We start from the raw sequence: 19,754 nt of genomic DNA, 5'->3' as shown, positions 1-19,754 counted from the left end.
GGCCCCATGTTTAAAGTGTTATGATCAACATAATGCATAATTTTCACCACAGATTAATTTTAAATCCAAGTATATATCCCCAATCAGGAAAGTTCATTAAAATATGCAAATTAGGAATTGACTGAAATGTTCTCATTAATATGCAAATTATGAATAGGCTGAAGTAAAAATGTTAAATGACTTTCAATAATGTCATATCATAGTATCTTTAATGTACAAAGCAGTTCGTCAACTTGGGTCTAGTCAAGACAGATAAATATCCTTAATTAGGAAAATCATCAAATTTGCAAATATGGAATCGGCTAAAGTAAAATGCTGTATCATAGTATCTTTAATATACCGTACTCGTCCGAGTATAAGCCCCTGCTCGTGTATAAGCCCCCCTACTGATTTCAGAGGATTTAAGAAAATGCATTACATCCGTGTATAAGCCCCTACCCTAGTGTAACTCAAATACAGAAAGGTTAGGAGAGTATATTTGGTCATTTAACTTGGCAAAATTACTTTTACATAATAAAGAAACCATTAAATGATGTTAAAACAATGGGAAACTGGAGTTCCCTTGACAGCATCGTAAGGAAAATGACACGTTTTCCCAGTACTATCTTGATTCTTTGACCCTACTCACCCCCGTCGCCTAAATAGAATAGTCTCACTCACGTCGGCCATTGTTCATTTTCATGCACAGCCACGATGTTTTCATGCTTGAAACATGCAGTTTCTTTTGTTTGAAGCAATTATCCTTTCATTTGTGAAGACTTTTCCTGGTGACTATTACAATTTTCACTGCTATGTTGTTGTTTTCACAAGATGTAGACAGTTTGATACTGGAATATTGAGTTGCCTTTCCGTGTAAGCAATGCATGCCTGTTCACATTACTGTTGATCAGCAGCATACATGACGTCTTTGTTTCAAGTTTGGGGGTTTTTTGACGCTGAATTTCACCAAAATGTCACTTCTGTGTTCAGAGATTGTACAATCAGTTTCTTTGGATGTGTAAGTCGATTTTGAAAGCGATAGAAAGATCGAGTGGTGTTGAAAAAAATCGTGCATAAAATTAGCATAAATTATGCGTCCATGCCAGATAACATGGGGTTGCTCGAGTATAAGCCCCTCCCCTAGTTTTACAGCTGTTTAGTGTTGCCAAACCGGGGCTTATACTCGGACGAGTACGGTACATAACAAGTTTTGTCAAATTTGGTCTAGTCAATACAGATAATATCCCTAATTAGGAAAGTTCATTATATATGCAAATTAGGAATTGACTGAAGTAAAAAAGTTTCATGACTTTTCATGTTGTTTTATAGTATCTTCATATATGTTGCAAGATTCATCAACTTTGGTCAAATCAATTCAGATATATATCCCTAATTAGTGAAGTTCATTAAATATGGAAATAAGGAATTGGCTGAAGTAAAACTGCTTAAACAGGAACTTACAGGACCGTGGGCGCACAATAGAGCGATTATTCATGACGCTCACAATTTACATACACTGGGCGGGATTTTTCGAAGTCACGTGTGGACGATGGTTAATGGAGGGGTAAACACTATCTGGGATTTCAATTATCACCTTCTGTCTAAATGTAATGGAAACCTGAACAAGGAATTTGTCTCCACGGGTAAAATAAACTGAACGCGATCATTTTATGGCCGCAGTAAACCCCGTCTAACTTGAGGTCCCGGGCTTGAGGTCTGCCTAACTGCAGTCAGAGTGAACGTCGACTAAAACTTCGTTGTATACTACAGCATGATGACATCTTATGTATAACTAATTCAGTTGTTATAAGGAATGAATCAAAGGCAACATTTTCGCCTTCTATTTGAAAACATAAACAGCGCTGGCAGCGTCCGACAACGTCCGCAAATTCACAAACAATGGAACACAACACCGACCATAACGAAGTGAAGCGTGAATGTCACTGGCAGGATTTTGACCCCGGGGTGACGAAATGAGGTGAAATGTACGTTGAGGTAACGTAAACTTTGACTGCGCACGATACGATATGCCTACAGGAATTCGCACGATGCATAAATTTTGTGACAAACAGAACTTAAAGTTTTCCATTGACATTGAAACTTAGACTTGTAATACTGTAAATCCGAGCGTTGATATTTCAATTTTCATGACGCTGTGGTGTAGTTCGCCGCGATCACGCGAGTAAGCTTGTTCGAATCGGATATATCGCCGTCAAGAGTTGTCTATACTCGCGAATGACGCTTGTCTGTCCATGCAGTTTTTGCATTTTTCGTTTATCTGGTGACTTAAGTTCCGAAGCCTGATAACGTTTCGACAATGTCGAAAATGAAAAGACAGATGCGACTTTGCCCGTTTTTCGTCAATCACTAGTAACATTTGTCGACACGGATCGACTGGCATTGGTATCAAGTTTGATAAACGGTACAAAGAAGCACGGTCCCTCCAAGTTGGCAATCTATAGACGCAAGCTGAATGTGTGAATCGTTTCTGGAACATGTCCTGTGTCACGAGTAGGGTATCCAAAGCTCACATGTTTATATCTGTGTCTTGATTGGGGTACACAGGTGTAATTTGTTGTCTCAGACTAATAGACCGTAAGAAAATTGGACGTGAACGGAAAAGCCGAATGCCCAATAGCATCAGCTGGCAATGTCCTCCATAATTTCAAGTTATGGTACGAGAATACAGTGAAGTAGCATTTATATATTGTTTTTTTTTTCTTTTTTTTCTAATTTTCTAGGCCTTACGTTTTTGTCATGCTATACCTCTATAACTTTTATCTAGTAACGACATGGTAAGACTTGCTGTCACATTTTGCAATAAAACGTGTGCAATCTAAACGCTGATGAACAGCGAGCATGGAGCAACAAAGACTGATGTGGCCGCTAGCCGAACAATTTTTCCTGAATGTTTATTCTGATGAATGAACGACAACTGGAGTAAACTGAGGCGACTCCAACCCAATTTGAAAAGATGGTCTACATTTTACTGCCACTGGCGTTTTCTACAGACAAAACACACAGACAAATGTCATGATGATACTGCAGTATGATGACGTTACCGGGACTGACTTTTTTTGAACGTGTTGATTTCATCATGGACGTGTAAGACAAAGATATCCAGATATTATTTGATTACAATGTCGGATCATCGGATGTATACCTGACTGAGACCTAAATAGGGTCATAACTTTGACCCTGAGATCACATTTATCGACCATTTAGGGTGATTTCGGTGACATCGTCTAAGACTCGAGACTTGCAACTTTTAGGTCAAGCCCTGACGTCACATACTCTCAAATAGGCAATTTTTGTTCATTTCGATATTATCTACGCTATCATCAAGCTTACACTGTCAAACTCCGTGTGACAAGAAGCCGTGACACGACCTCTGCTAGGATAATGTCCTATCATTTTGAACATATGATCTTAGACAGAACTAAGACTGTACACTTGTTTCGCACTTGCCATTGGTGGATGGAAATGACGAGAGTGATATCAGAACACATTTCAAGCCTTTTAGCACCCAAATGTCTTGTCACAGGAAGAAGCATAGAAAAGTTGCGCAGTACATTATCTCCCTTTGATGTCCGTTAGTGTGAAAAAAAACGGACGACATTCTGGTGGGTCCTGGGACCGTCGTCCAAGGACGAAAATTTTCCGCATTGTTCGGGAAAAAAAACAGGCCCTTCTCAGGACCAAATGCCAAACGGTCCTTTTCAGGACCACTACATGCTCCAAAAAGAGAAAACCGTGTATCGTTGACTCCTTCCCTGGATGTATGTATGCGTGTTAGTATTTGTTGTTTGTAATCTTTATCTAATTGCATTGCTCTGATAAGTCGGTGCGTTATATTTGTCTCGGCCAGTGGGTAAACATCGCTCTGACCACGTGATAAATTTGAATACTCATGATTGACAGTATCGTGACATTTGCAAATAGGGGTCAAATGCTCGTTCCGGAACACGCTGTTGAAAATATATGCCGGCGCTGACAAAAATTACGACATTTTCAAAGTTTATTTTCGACCTGACTGCATTTGCTGTATATTCATAGACAATATATGCGACATTTGGTGACATCAAACAGCTTGAACACGGTAAAATGACACGATTCTTGGACCAAACACGGCACGTCCGATCAGTAGCGTGGCTTTTTGACATTTGCATAGAATTACTGTAATCCGGCATTTATAGGGGAAGTTCCTGTTTAATGACTTTCAACAATATTGTATTATAGTGTCATTAATGTACATAGCAAGTTTCATCAATTTTGGTCAAGTCCATTCAGATTTATATATCTAATTAGGAAATTTATGAGTCGCCATGGACACCGTCCGGGGGACTTATAGGTTTGGTCATGTCCGTCCGTCCGTCCGTGCGTGTGTCCGTCCGTTCACGCAGATATCTCAGAGATGCCTGGAGCGATTTCATTCAAACTTGGTACAAGGATTACTTCATATGTCATACAGATGCACGTCAATTTGTTTTCTGATACAATCCAATATGGCCGCCAGGCGGCCATTTTATTATGATTTTTTCATGTACAGAGCCATAACTCAGACATGTTTCAACCGATTTTATTCAAAGTTGGTACAAGGACTTTGACCAATGTCATAGATATGCACGTCAATTTGTTTTATGATACTATTCAATATGGCCGCCAGACGGCCATTTTATTTTGATTTTTTTCATGTACAGAGCCATAACTCAGGCATATCTCACCGATTTTATTCAAATTTTCTATAAGGACATTGCCCTATGTCATGCATATTCACATTGATTTGTTTCTTGATACAATTCAATATGGCTGCCAGGCGGCCATTTGATTTCGATTTTTTTCATGTACAGAGCCAATATAACTCAGGCATGTTTCAAATGATTTTATTCAAACTTGGTACAAGGACATTGACCAATGTTATACATATTCACGTCAATTTGTTTTGCGATACGATCCAATATGGCCACCAGGTGGCCATTTTGTTACGATTTTTTCATGTACAGAGCCATAACTCAGACATATCTCAACCGATTTTATTCAAACTTGGTACAAGGACATTGATCTATGTCATATATGTGCATGTCGATTTGTTTTGTGATACGATCCAATATGGCTGCCAGATGGCCATTTTATTACAATTTTTTCATGTACAGCGCCATAACTCAGACATGTTTGAAGCGAAATTTTATTCAAAGTTGGTACAAGGACATTGACCAATGTTATACATATTCACATCAATTTGTTTTGTGATATGATCCAATATGGCTGCTGTGCGGCCATTTTGTTACGATTTTTTCTTGTACAGAGCCATAATTCAGGCATATCTCAACTGATTTTATTCAAAGTTGGTACAAGGACATTGACCTATGTCATACATATGCACATTGATTTGTTTTGTGATACGATCCAATATGGCCGCCGTGTGGCCATTTTTTTACGATTTTCCATGTCCTAAACCATAATCAGACATGTATCAAGCAAATTTATTCAAAGTTGGTACAAAGACATTGACTTATAGTTATACATATGTATGTCGATTTGTTTCTCGATATGGTCCAATATGGCCACATGGTGGCAATTTTGTTATGGTTTTTTTCATGTCGAGAGCCATAACTCTGGCAAGTCTCAACTGATTTTATTCAAAGTTTGTACCTGGACATTGACTTATGTCATACATATACTTGTTGATATTTTAAACAGTAAGATCAAATACGCTGCGTGGCGGCGATTTTGTTACGATTTTCTCATGTACTGAGCCATAACTCAGACATGACGTGTTAGGATAGTATGAAAAAATGTTTTGCAACATCCTGTCAACTAATTCCCAGTTGACTCATTTAATGACCTTTAGGATAGTGGCCTACATTGGTTTTATGTTTTCATCACCATGGAACTCATTCTTGGCCATTGAGTACCATCTGTATCAAAGTATTTTTATCACAGACCTAATGAAGACGACTCTATCCTGTCTGAGGACCTGTAATCAAAGTACCCATTAACAAGTGGGGACTGTCTCATCAACGTTGACTTGTTAAATATGCAAATAAGTATTTGGCTGAAGTAAAACTGCTTAATGACTTTCAACAATGTTATATCATAGTATCTTCAATGTACATAGCAAGTTTCATCAATTTTGGTAAAGTCCATTCAGATTTATATATCTAATTAGGAAAGTTTATTAAATATGCAAATAAGTATTTGGCTGAATTGAAAATGCTTAATGACTTTCAACAATGTTGTATCATAGTACCTTCAATGTACATAGCAAGTTTCATCAATTTCAGTCAAGTCAATTCAAATAAATATCCTTAATTTCAAAAGTTCATTAAATATGCAAATTAAGAGTTTGATGAAGTAAAAATGCTTAATGACTTTCAATAATGTTAAATCATAGTATCTTCAATATACATACCAAGTTTTGTCAATTTTGATCAAGTCAAATCAGATATATATCCCTAATTAGGAAAGTTCATTAAATATGCAAATTATCCATTATCTTTTATGTCACCCCTTAATATCTTTCACAGTTGATATATCTTGGTGTGATCAACATTTGTAGCAAATCTCATCAAATTGTGTGCAGTCGTTGTCAATATATATCCGTTTTTCTAAAATCATTAATTATGCAAATGAGCAAAAAAGTAAGCAAGCCACACCCACCAAAAACTAATCAGTTCTTGCCATTTGCAAACTGAATCTATGTACCAGATTTGATTCTGATCTGTTGAGCCGTTTTTGAGATATTGAGCCCACAGGCAGACACACAGACAGACAGACAGACACACAGACACACAGACAGACAGGCACACAGACAGACAGACATGGCTGCGACATATGCTCACATGTGTTAAGACGTGAGCAAAAAATTGTTACTTGAATCTTGAGTTAGGAATCACGGACTATGTATAAATATGTTTTGAACAAAAATTTGTATCAGAATGAGTGTATAGTTTTGAAGTCATGGGCATTTGAATATAATCAATTTGCTAATTCTCCCATGGTGCAATGCGCATAAAAATGGATTTTTTCTGATTTTCAAGATTACAAAATACAATAACGCAAATGTTTCTTGAGTACTGAGTTCGGTAGACAGAGTATGTATGAATATTGGCTTGAACAGAAAATTTTCTCAGTGTTGTGTGTATAGTCATGAAGTTACAGGATATAACTTTTCTAATTTTCCTGTAAATGTTGTTTTAAACAGAAAATTTATCAGCATTGTGCATACAGTTTTGAAGTTATGGGCATTTGAATATGATCAATTTTCATATTTTCCCATAGTGCCGTATGCATAAAAAATAGAGTTCTGATTTTCAAGATAGGCAAAATATAATAAAACAAACGTTTCTTGACTCTTGAATTAGTATACACAGACTATATGCGAATGTTGTTTATAACAGAAATTTCAGCAAGATTGTATGTATACTTTTTGAGTTAGAGGCTTTTGAATATGATAGATTTTCTAATTTTTTCCCATGGTGCCTTGCGTGAAAAAAACTAAGTCCAATAAAATATTTTTCAACTTTAACCTCAATATTTCAATTTGTGGTAATAACTTTATACTTCAAATAAATACATTTGATAACACTAACTTTTTATTACATTGTACAAGAGATGTTGGAATTTTTCATGAATAAAATTCACAATTGGCATCCCTAAAAATGCAAATTTTATGATTTTCCCACTTGTTTTGGCAAGTGTTCAGAACATAATGCTTTTTTTGCGATATTGAAATTGCTGTATTTCAAAAAATACTACATGGATTTTGAAATTTTTTTTGCTTTGCTTCTCTTAGTTAGTTTGACAAAAATCTTACAGAATATTAACACTAAAATAATTACATATTTTTGCACTGAACTCCCTGATTCAAGATAATGAGAAAAAAACTAAAGCAGTATACTACCAGTATAAGAAAGATACTTACAGTGTACAACAATGGTCAATGTCTTCTCATCTTTTGCAGTGGTGCTGTCATGGTAGGTAGTTATACCTTCACACTTGTATTCACCCTTGTCATTTCTATTTATTTGTGGAAGTTTCAGTGTAGTGTTATGTGTGAAAACAGAATTTTCCTTTGTCCAAGTCAGGGATGGTTGGGGATTCGCATCAATTACTATACACTGTGCATAAAAGTCTTCTCCTTCTCTTATTGTACCCTTGTTGTCACCACTTGAAATGGAGATATTTATCACAGGAGGATCTAGTGAAAAAAGGCATTAGAAAGTGATTTTAGGCGACATACATGACAAATTTACCATTTAATTTTGGGTTCAAAAAGACAAGGGATGAGTATGAATCCTGGTTTAGTATGGGTGTGTTTTTGGCATGGCTTTTCATAATGAGTGGGTTTGTAATGGCTCATTTACAACATTATGTAACCAATCTGTTTGCCTGAAAACACTCAAAGACTGTCAAACAACTAAAGACAAGCCTTCATTCCCTGAGTAACTTTAAATTTTGTCATGCCAATATTTAAAAAAAGAAAAGTAAATCTTCCTTATAAAAAACAAGTCATTGACAATGACATAGTCCCCACTTGTAATAGGGGAGTATTAGTCTTGATGGGGCAGGGAAATGTGGTCATCACAGAGAACACCACATTAACCCGTCAAGCCATTTAGCAAATGCCTAGTGAGACAGGGAGTCATTTGACCAGATAACAAATAATTGGCGATCAACTTCACTGGTTGGGTACAGCAATTGCAAACACTAAAATCAGCGGGTAATTTCAATCAGTGTCAACTGTGAATTATTAAGTCCCCGCAAGCGGGGACTTTATGGGTTAGGTCATGTCCGTCCCGGCATCCTTCCGTCCGTGCACTTGTCATCAACGATTTCTGTGGCATCTGTGAAGCGATCGTTTTGTAACTGGGCATAAATGGAGTACCATATGGTCTCTTGATGCACAGTCCTTATTATCTCAAAATAATTCAATTTAGTCACCAAAATTACTCTTGATGTCTTTTATTCAGACTTTTTTTCTCTGAATCCGAATCTGAAGCCAATGTTTGGATCATGTAAATACACTGATGACGTAAATCACCGGACTGTACGATTATTTATGGGGGAGACGCTAGCAAAGGTTGTAGTCGATTCCAAAAGGTATTTCGCAGGACTGGTGACGGTTTCGGTTGGTCAGTTTTAGGAGTTTTAGGCGTCAAGCGTTGTCTGTCGTGATGAACGAGAGCCACAGAAAGCTTTAGTAATTTGCAAAAAATGTCATCTCGTCAGTTTTAAACGTCATCGTTGACAAGCACTACGGTTGTTTATGCGGGCTCCCGTAAAATAATGGTATGGTCAGACGATTTGAATCGCTGGTGATCACATGCCTCACAGCTGATCAGCTTTATGTCGCCCTACTATTGATTGTGCCCAACGCACATAGATGCTCAAATGATTCTGTTTGTCTTGAGCGTAAAGGACATTTTACCCTACGTATTCGTGACAGATGAAAAGGTAGGTGTATTTTCATGTGCAACTTTGCTAACAGAGTGATTTTGGACGCGTTAACGTGTGATGGGTGAGTGCATGGAGGTGCAACTTTGCTAACAATAACAGAGTGATTTTAGACGCGTGTGATGGGTGAGTGCATGGAGGTAGCTACCTCTAGAGTGTAACTACATGTTCCGAAAACCATTTCGTTTAGTGTTATGTCGTCTTCAAATTTCCTGATCTAATTCATTTGTTAACGTGCAAAAAAAAGAAACGAGCAAACAAAACAATCAATTTGACGTTTAATGCATACTCGACTCGGAAACACATGGAGGTATAAACGAGACCTAGTTTGCTCATACGAAGATTTTATCGGTATGATTTGATTTTCTAGAGTGCACTATTTTTTCTAATGTAATCGCCTTTTCCCGATATTCCTTTACGAATTGTGAGTCATTTCATGGTGGTAGCAGCAGGAGTTTCGTTCAAGTTTAACTGTCTGGTTTGGTATGTCTCCTGCCCGTAGTAGGCACGTAGTGTGCCGTGGATGGGAACGTTTTAGGCGGGCTCTGCGTGAGAAACAGCGTGCTTGACATGTCAATGACTGTTGGTTTTGATTGATTGAAATTTGTGATTGTTTGATGAAATTGGATCAGTACACATGCAGAGATATTTACCGGTATTTCATCCCGTGATTTGTCAGCATACGTGTCATGTACTACTCGATGCAGTTTCCGTTTGCGGAAAATTTTGCGTACTTGCGTACATGCTCTGCCCGATGGCTATCCCTTGGTGGAGCGTAACGGTGCGAAGGCCCGCGCTGTTTTTGGAGTTTGGTGATGAATGCCGCAAATAACAACGTTGCAGACGGCTGGCTGAAGTAAACAATATTCGTTCGTATAGCCATGACATGCATGTTGATGATGCCGATCATTGACCAATGTAATTTTGTCTTTCATAGTCAGGATGCAAACCTTTCGATAATACAACCAATGATACAGTCGACCATCGCAGAATTACGGACAGTGTTAGATGTAAAGGAATCATGAATGCAACCTTTCGATAATACAACCAATGATACAGTCGACCATCGCAGAATTACGGACAATGTTAGATGTAAGGAATCATGAACGTGAGTTCAGAGAAGAAATCGAAGCCAACCACACGACCTGACATATGCTAATGAGAGCTGCGTCATCCGCTTTGCCTGTGCAAACTCGCGTCGACGCTTCATCGCGCCGAACATTTGATACAGCGAACGGAGGAGCGATTTCCTGCCAACTGTACTACATGTACTAATATCCTATTGTGTCTTGACAAAGTCATAAATGCAAGTAAATACCCAGAGATTGACAATGAACTCCGTGACTACGGTATCGAGGCACTTGAAACTTCATCGATCATCTTGGATCAGACTACGTAAACCGTGAGCACTCACGGCAACGCGTTTAGAAACAACTTCAGACAAGCGAAGTTTACGCTGAGAACTCGGAGTCATGTCGTTTGCTAATTCAAGAATATGCGGAAAGGTTTCCTGCAGTTCGACAATTGACATGTATTGCAGTAGTAATTCCTGTATCCTTGGTTGCATGCGAAAAGGGCTTCAGCTGCTAAAACAGGAGCCCGTAGTAGATTTTCCGACGGCAATGTAGATAATTTGATGTTGCTCTCAATGGAAGGGCCGTGTGTTGCCGATTTCCCGTACGGCAGAGCAAGGGAGATATTTGCCTCGAGGGCTCGCAGAAACCCTAGGAATTCTTAGATGTTGAATGTTATTGAGATTTGTCAAAGTAAACAATGGCCCGTTTATGATAGTGTTGGTATTGATAAAGCTTGATTGATCACAAAGCCATTCGATAGACATTTTCTCGGCAAAGTCGACGAAAGACTAGTTTCGATATTACAAGGACTCTGGTTTCGTTGTTGATTTAAATGTTTTCTATGACATCAGAAATAAAACACGGAGAACAGAAGTTGATTACAGTGCATAGTAGTATGATTATTTTTATTCATTCCGATTCAAGTTTTGTTCATGATTCGCATTTAAATTAGCCCAGTAAGCAATTTCAATGACCTCATGCATACGGCATACGCATCGATGAAAACTTGAAACACTGGCTCAGATGCCGTGCTTTTGTTCATTTTCTCCCGATTGTTTAATATAAAGCTAGCTGCACCAATGGCGCTTTATAGCGATGCACCGTGTTCGATCTGAAACCGATGCCGTATTTAGTATTTAATTTAGTGTGTTTCTGTTGTCTGTCAGACCACACATTGTTACATTGCCGACCTGTCATGACACATTTTTATGAGAAAGCCTGCTAAATAATGTTGACGGGTGTCAGGTGGAAATCAGTGTACAAAAAATATCCCCGCTCACTCCTCCATGTTTCAACTCCAGGGCGCTTTATGGGTTAATTTTCAGGAGATTTTTAAAACTATTCATTTTTATGTTTTATTGACCAGTTTAAAGCCCCAGTATTTCTCATTTTGACCATTTTTCATCATCAAGAATTTCCTGTTTTATTGCCATACATTTATCTTGGAATACTACATAATGAAGATATTAGCAAGAATTGTGCCACTGTAGCTACGTAAAAACCCTAAATAGTGCCTGTTAAACTTTAAATGACCTAAGGGTTTGTTTACAACAGAAATTGTGTACAAGTGAATTTTTGCGAGTTTCTTCACAAAGATGCCACATTTGGGGCGATCAAACCTCTTCCGCGTGGGTCCCATGAATGTTATGTATGGCTGAATCTGTGTACATTTGGTTGCACAGGCAAATCCACGTTATTTGGTTCGAATCCGTGTGTAAACAAAGCCTGACTTTCTGTCCGGACAGAAAGTCATTCTTCATACGTTATATTGCAAATTGTATACTTTTGTGAGCAGGGCTAGTCATGGAAACTACTCGATTCAGAATCAATTATCATCTACATTAAGAAATTGAAGATACCGTTTCGAACAAAAATATGTCAAAACGAGAAATACTGAGGCTTTAAGTGATGCGGACATGGTTTGACTATATGAGTATCAGGCTTTGCTTTCATAGTGTTTTCCGAAGTGTAAGGTCACGTCCTTTTGACAATGGAGGACATGATTTGCAACTGCGCATTTTTTATGTCAAAATGATGCAAAGCTGTCGACCAAAAGACGTTTTAACATTTCCGGCCGTAAAATCACTAGATTCCTCTAAATGTTGTTCAAACCGTTTTCATATCTGCTAAAAATGCTTTTCGTTTCCCATTGTAATCTGAACACTTGATGATGCACAATCATTTAGACAGCAGCATGGGGAATTCCCCTGTTAGTAGCCATCTTTGAGTATTTGACATCTGAGGCTGTGACATTGTTCATCATTCACAATATCGTGATCATCAGATGAATTATTTTCATATCATCTTCCCATATATAGAATGAATTTACACAGTAATCACAAAATTTATGTTTCAATGTTTTAGTTTTTACTGATCCTCAAAAATATTGACATTTACATTGCAGTCTTGACCATGGACATGCCATGTCCATTGCCATTGCACAGTACAATAATTTACACTCAATTCTGGCTGATTTGTATCTGTGGTTGGCTTTCTTGTAACTTTTTCTGTTTTCAATACCAACAAGAATTTCAAACATAGAAACGATTATTTAGTGTTATCGATGAGGGGTAGTATGACAAAGAAGAGTCAAAGCTTCCAAGTGACGATTAAATTACTGTAGAAATCACACTTTGAAGGTACTATACTTTGCAGGTACTATACTTTGAGAAAGCAAGTAAATGACCCCCACCGGCAGCGCCCCCAAGCGGTGAAATGATGTAAAAACGAAACAATCAAGACATTTCAGAAATCGCCTAATGATACTCAGAATTCAACATTAACACAATTATCAGTAGTTTACAGCTACTAAACTTCCAAACAATGTAAACAGCGGGGACTGTGTCATCTTTCGATGACTTGTTCTTCATTCGATTCAGTTTATTTCTTAGATACACCACGAGAGAAATGGTTTGTGCCACTGTGCGATGTTTACGCAGCCTGTAGTATCAGTATCAATTTTATGGCCAGAGTTGGGCTTCCTGCTGACTTTTGTATTACAATCGCTGTACCAGACCACTGAAGTTGACCGCCAATTTACTTGTTATCTGGCCAAACGACTCTCTGTTTCACAAGGCATTTTGCTAAATGGCTTGACGGGTTAATTTCATACCTGTAATATTTTTTCATACCTGTATTTTTTATTTCAAACCTGTGATTTTTATTTCGTACCTGTAATATATATTTTTTTCATACCTGTATTTTTTATTTCAAACCTGTAATTTTTATTTCATACCTGTAATTTATTTTTCATGCCTGTAATTTTTATTTCATGCCTGTATTTTTAGCTACTATAGACTATAGTCTATAGAAGCTATTGGGATGGGTATCTGTCCGGCGTCAGTCTGTATGTATGTATGTATGTATGTATGTATGTATGTATGTATGTATGTATGTCCGTTTTGTGAGGCGTCCGTTCACTGAAATATCTTGAGAACCACAGTACTTACTGATTTGATATTTCTTGTATATATGAAAAATATGATTTTGAGAGACTATTGTTTTTTTAATTTTTTGATATTGTTGAAAATATGCAAATTAGCGCCAAAGAGGCGTTTTTGGTAAAAAAATCTTCTTCTTCATAACCGCTGGTCAGACAGCTTTGTTATTTGTTTTACAGGTCCCTAGGGATAACCCAACTTAGATTTGTTCAAATTGTGATGAAATATGCAAATCTGTATTTTTAAGGAATTTTTTTGTCATTTTTGGTCAAAACTTTATTTCATCAAAACTGCTCGTCTTACAGCTTTGATATTTGGTATACAGATTCCTACAGTGAACTAAATATCATACATTGATTATAGGATGAAATCTGCAATTTTGTATTTTTGTTACAATTTTTGCCATTTTTGGTCAAAAAATGTGTTTCTCAAAAACTACTTGTCTGATGCCTTTGATATTTGGTATACAGGTTCCTAGGGGTTGTCTTAGTGTGATATATTGAAATTTGATGAAATCTTCAATTTTGTATTTTTGGTCAATTTTTGCCATTTTGGTCAAATATTTGTTTCTCAAAAGTACTTCATCTGATAGCTTTGATATTTGGTATACAGGTTCCTAGGCTTTATCTTAATATAATATATTGAAATTATGATGAAATCTTCAATTTTTAGCTCCTCAGTTTTATATACTGAGGAGCTATTAGAATTGAAAACTAGAAATGGCGGCGTCAACTTTTACTTCCTTCTGTCAAGACTTCCTTCTGTCAAGATTTGGCCAACTAACTTCCGTCTGTGTGTCCATGTGTCATGTGATAAACTGCGGCGTCAACTTTTACTTCCTTCTGTCAAGACTTCCTTCTGTCAAGATTTGGCCAACTAACTTCCGTCTGTGTGTCCATGTGTCATGTGATAAACTGCGGCGTCAACTTTTACTTCCTTCTGTCAAGACTTCCTTCTGTCAAGATTTGGCCAACTAGCTTCCGTAGATGTGTATCTGTGATTTTTACAACATTAACACAGCAGGGCTTGATGTGGTCTTGTTTACATCTTTAATCAGCTACATGCTCTCAGTTACACAACACACCAGGGCCACTCCATGAATGTCAGACAGAGAAACATAAACAAATCACCACACTTTGCAATGTCATGTATCTTTCATTTTTATTTGTGATGAACAAGTGAGCGTGAAAGTTCAGGTAGCTTTGGGAATTGACCGGCTAGACCAGCATCATATAAACTTACATGTTCAAAATACATTTGTAAATGTATTCGTGGAGTTCCTGATTGGACTCAATGGTGCACTGCAAGAACCTTTCAACATAACGATTCTAATAAAACGTAAAAAAAAGACAATTAGTTACAAGGCATCCTTTTCACTGAAACACTTGCAAACATGATTATGATATGTTCTATTACTTGTAGCTCATTTCATTTATACCATTTAGACAAATTTTTCACTATTATTTCTATTTTTAGCTTTAAGGTATTTTTAAAGTTGTAACAGCTCTAGTACTTTCTCTTTCGTTCTGTTTTTGAGGTATACTGTGATGAGAATGTTCCCTCACAGTATTTCATGATTCAATTCATCTGTAAGAACTAGGATTGCAATGATTAGACCGTTGTAAGCAACAGATAACTTATCATTGTGTCCCATTGTCAGAAATTCCCAAAATTGTTTAATATGTAGATTCACTGAGACTGGACAAGCGAAAATTTCAAAACCTTCCTGAACTTTCAAGCTCATTTGTTCATCACGAATAAAAAAGAAAGATACATGACATTGCAAAGTGTAGTGATTTGTTTATGTTTCTCTGTCTGGCGTACAGTGGAGTGGCCCTGGTGTGATGTGTAACTGAGAGGTGTAGCTGATTGAAGATATAAACAAGAACACATCAAGCCCAGCTGTTAATGTCGTAAAAATCGCTGATACACAATACCTTGGCTAATTAAGTTTTGCAGCTTGATCGGATTTCACTCTAACTGGCTGTCAACTTAAATGTGTTTTGGTACATAGAGAAAACTAAGGGAGCAAAGTTTTTTCGACAAAATGTCACATGACCAGCCACTTCCTGTGTTAATTATGCACATACCTAATTCTGGGCTTAATAATAGATCTACAGTCTGATTTTTGGTATGTAGGGATAACTATGGGATACAATTTTTTTGACAAAATATCACGTGACCTTGATGACCTTTGACCCCAAATATACATATATGTCCATAACTCAGTAACCACAAGGGCTACATCCTTCATATTTTGTATGATGGAAACCTTATGACGCCACAACCTGTAACTCATTAATTATTTACATATCTAATTTTGGGCAAGCCAATAGAGCTGGAGGTCTGATGTTTGGTATATAGGATAACTATAGGATACAACTTTTTTGACAAAATGTCACATGACCTCAATTACCTTTGAAATCAAATATAGATATTTCTTCATAACTCAGTAATCACAAGGGCTACACTTTTCATATTTGGTATGATGGGACACCTAATGATGCCACAACCTGTACCTCATTAATTAGTCCCCACGGACACCGTCCGGGGGGACTTATAGGTTTGGTCATGTCCGTGCGTCCGTCCGTGCGTCCGTCCGTGCGTCCGTCCGTGCGTCCGTCCGTTCACGCAGATATCTCAGAGACGCCTGGAGCGATTTCGTTCAAACTTGGTACAAGGATAGTACCCTACCTCATACAGATGCACGTCGATTTGTTTCACAATGCGATCAAATTTGGCGGTGTTAGAGGACTTTTTAGTTTTCACCTCCATAGACTCCCATGTATAAGGCAGTCAGTCCATAGACTCCCATGTATAAGGCCGTCCATAGACTCCCATGTATAAGGCGGTCCATAGACTCCCATGTATAAGGAAGTCCATAGACTCCCATGTATAAGGAAGTCCATAGACTCCCATGTATAAGGCAGTCCATAGACTCCCATGTATAAGGCAGTCCATAGACTCCCATGTATAAGGCGGTCTATAGACTCCCATGTATAAGGCAGTCCATAGACTCCATGTATAAGGAAGTCCATAGACTCCCATGTATAAGGCAGTCCATAGACTCCCATGTATAAGGCCGTCCATAGACTCCCATGTATAAGGCGGTCCATAGACTCCCATGTATAAGGCAGTCCATAGACTCCCATGTATAAGGAAGTCCATAGACTCCCATGTATAAGGCAGTCCATAGACTCCCATGTATAAGGCAGTCCATAGACTCCCATGTATAAGGCAGTCTATAGACTCCCATGTATAAGGCAGTCCATAGACTCCCATGTATAAGGAAGTCCATAGACTCCCATGTATAAGGCAGTCCATAGACTCCCATGTATAAGGCAGTCCATAGACTCCCATGTATAAGCGTCCAAGACCATGAAAAAAAAAAATTTAGTTTCTCATAGTATTCATATTGCAAAAAGGATGCAGTGACACAGTTTTTAGTCCCCACAGATAAAGTCCAGGGGGCTCATAGATTGGGTCATGTCAGTCCGTGAGTCCATCCATGTGAGTCCATCCGTTCACGAAGATATCTCAGACACTTTGACAAATGTCACGTGACCTTGGTGACCTTTGACCTGAAATATACATATTTGTCCATAACTCAGTAATCACTAATGCTACACCCTTCATATTTGGTATGATGGGACAGCTTATGACGCCACATATTGTTCCTCATTAATTATGTGCATATCTAATTTTGAGCGAGCCAATAGAGCCAGAGGTCTGATTTTTGGTTTGTAGGGATAACTTAGCAATACAATTTTTTTGACAAAATGTCATGTGACCTCAATGACCCTTGACCTCAAATATACATATTTGTGCATAACTCAGTAACCACAAGTGCTACACTCTTCATATTTGGTATGAAGGGACACCTTATGACGCCACATATTGTACCCCATTAATTATGCGCATATCTAATTTTGAGCAAGCAGATAGAGCTAGAGGTCTGATTTTTGGTATATATGGATAACTTAGCAATACAATTTTTTGACAAAATGTCACGTGACCTTGGTGACCTTTGACCTCAAATATACATATTTGTCCATAACTCAGTAACCACAAGTGCTAGACCCTTCATATTTGGTATGATGGGACAGCTTATGACGCCACATATTGTTCCTCATTAATTATGCGCATATCTAACTTTGAGCGAGCCAATAGAGCTAGAGGTATGATTTTTGGTATGTAGGGATAACTTAGCAATACAATTTTTTTGACAAAATGTCATGTGACCTCGGTGACCTTTGACCTCAAATATACATATTTGTCCATAACTCAGGAACCATTAATGCTACACCCTTCATATTTGGTATGATTGGACACCTTATGACACCACATATTGTACCTCATTAATTATGTGCATATCTTATTTTGAGCAACCAATAGAGGTAAATGTACGATTTTTAGTATATAGGGATAGACTATAGGATAGAAATTTTTTGACAAAATGTCATGTGACCTCTATAACTTTATACCTACAATACACGATAATGTCAATAAATAAGTAACCACAAGTGCTATGTCCTTTATATTGAGTAGGTTGGAAGAACTTATGACAACACATGCTTAACCTCGTTAATTATGCCCATATATAATTGTGGCCAAGCCAATAGAGCTGGAGGTCTGAATTTTGGCATATATGGATTAATTAGCAATACAATGTTTTTTTTTTTTTCAAAATGTCACGTGACCTTGATGACCTTTGACCTTCAATATGCATATATATGCATATCTCAGTAACCACAAGTTCTTTACGCTTTGATTTTGATAGGATAATAGACCTTAAGATGTCACATCTTGTACCTCATTTATTATGCACATATGTATTTCTTGGCTGGCCAATACAACTAGAGGTCTGATCTTTTTTCCCGATTTAGAACCATAACTTATACATGCCTCTTGTTTCAATTGGGAACAATGACATAGACCTATGTGTCCATAGATCTGAACATATACACTCCAGTGATACTTCTTAATGACCTCATTTCCCTGCCCCATCAAGACTAATACTCCTATTACAAGTGGGGACTATGTCATTGACAATGACTTGTTATGCATGTATCTAATTTTGGGCCAGTCAATACAGCTGGAAGTCTGATTTTCGGTACATAGGGATAACTATGAGATACAATTTTTTTGACAAAATATTATGTGACCTGGCTGACCTTTGAACCCAAATATACATATATGGCCATAACTCCAATAACCACAAGTGCTACACCCTTCACATTTGGTATGATGGGAGACCGTATGGTGCCATATCCTGTACCTTATTAATTATGCATATATCTAATTCTGTGCAAGCCAATAGAGCTAGAGGTCTGATTTTTGGTATACAGGGATAACTATGGGATACAATTTTTTTTGACAAAATGTCACATGACTTCGATGCCTTTTGAGCTCGATTTCACAAATACTACTGTAGCCTTTCATCTTTTTTGCATATTTATTTCTCTATTGCGCCTGTGCAGACAGAAAGATGGTAAACATTTTGCAGAATTACTTAATCGTCTCAGAGTTGGCCAGTATACACAAGAAGATATAAACCTACTTCAGCAAAAGGCAGATGAATTTTCTGGTCAAGCAGATCAATGTGAAAATGCAATTCACTTGTATACTACATGTAAATGTTGAAAAACACAATGAAGTAATTTTCACTAGAGTGCTGACAGAGAAATTACGGTGGCTCCCCTGCATTCCAATGCAGTAAATGGCACTTACTCACTTTACTAGTCGCCTAATAATAAACCGCCACATACTCCATCAGGATAGATTGGTGTTAATGTATGCAACT

At 37.6% G+C, this 19,754-nt stretch overlaps 1 long non-coding RNA gene across 1 annotated transcript in view; it reads right to left on the bottom strand.

Annotated features, from left to right (window-relative positions):
* Window positions 1-19,754, bottom strand: part of LOC139128615 (uncharacterized) — a 71,264-nt gene that overhangs the window by 8,042 nt on the left and 43,468 nt on the right. The window contains exon 2 of the long non-coding RNA XR_011551356.1: window positions 7,904-8,179. This is a non-coding gene — a long non-coding RNA (uncharacterized lncRNA). The remainder of the gene's footprint in view (window positions 1-7,903; window positions 8,180-19,754) is intronic.

Source organism: Ptychodera flava, unplaced genomic scaffold, assembly GCF_041260155.1.
Source record: "Ptychodera flava strain L36383 unplaced genomic scaffold, AS_Pfla_20210202 Scaffold_61__1_contigs__length_779756_pilon, whole genome shotgun sequence".
In the NCBI taxonomy this organism is placed as follows: Eukaryota; Metazoa; Hemichordata; class Enteropneusta; family Ptychoderidae; genus Ptychodera; species Ptychodera flava.
Note: the sequence above shows the minus strand (reverse complement) of the source record. Positions and strands in the feature narration are given on the sequence as shown.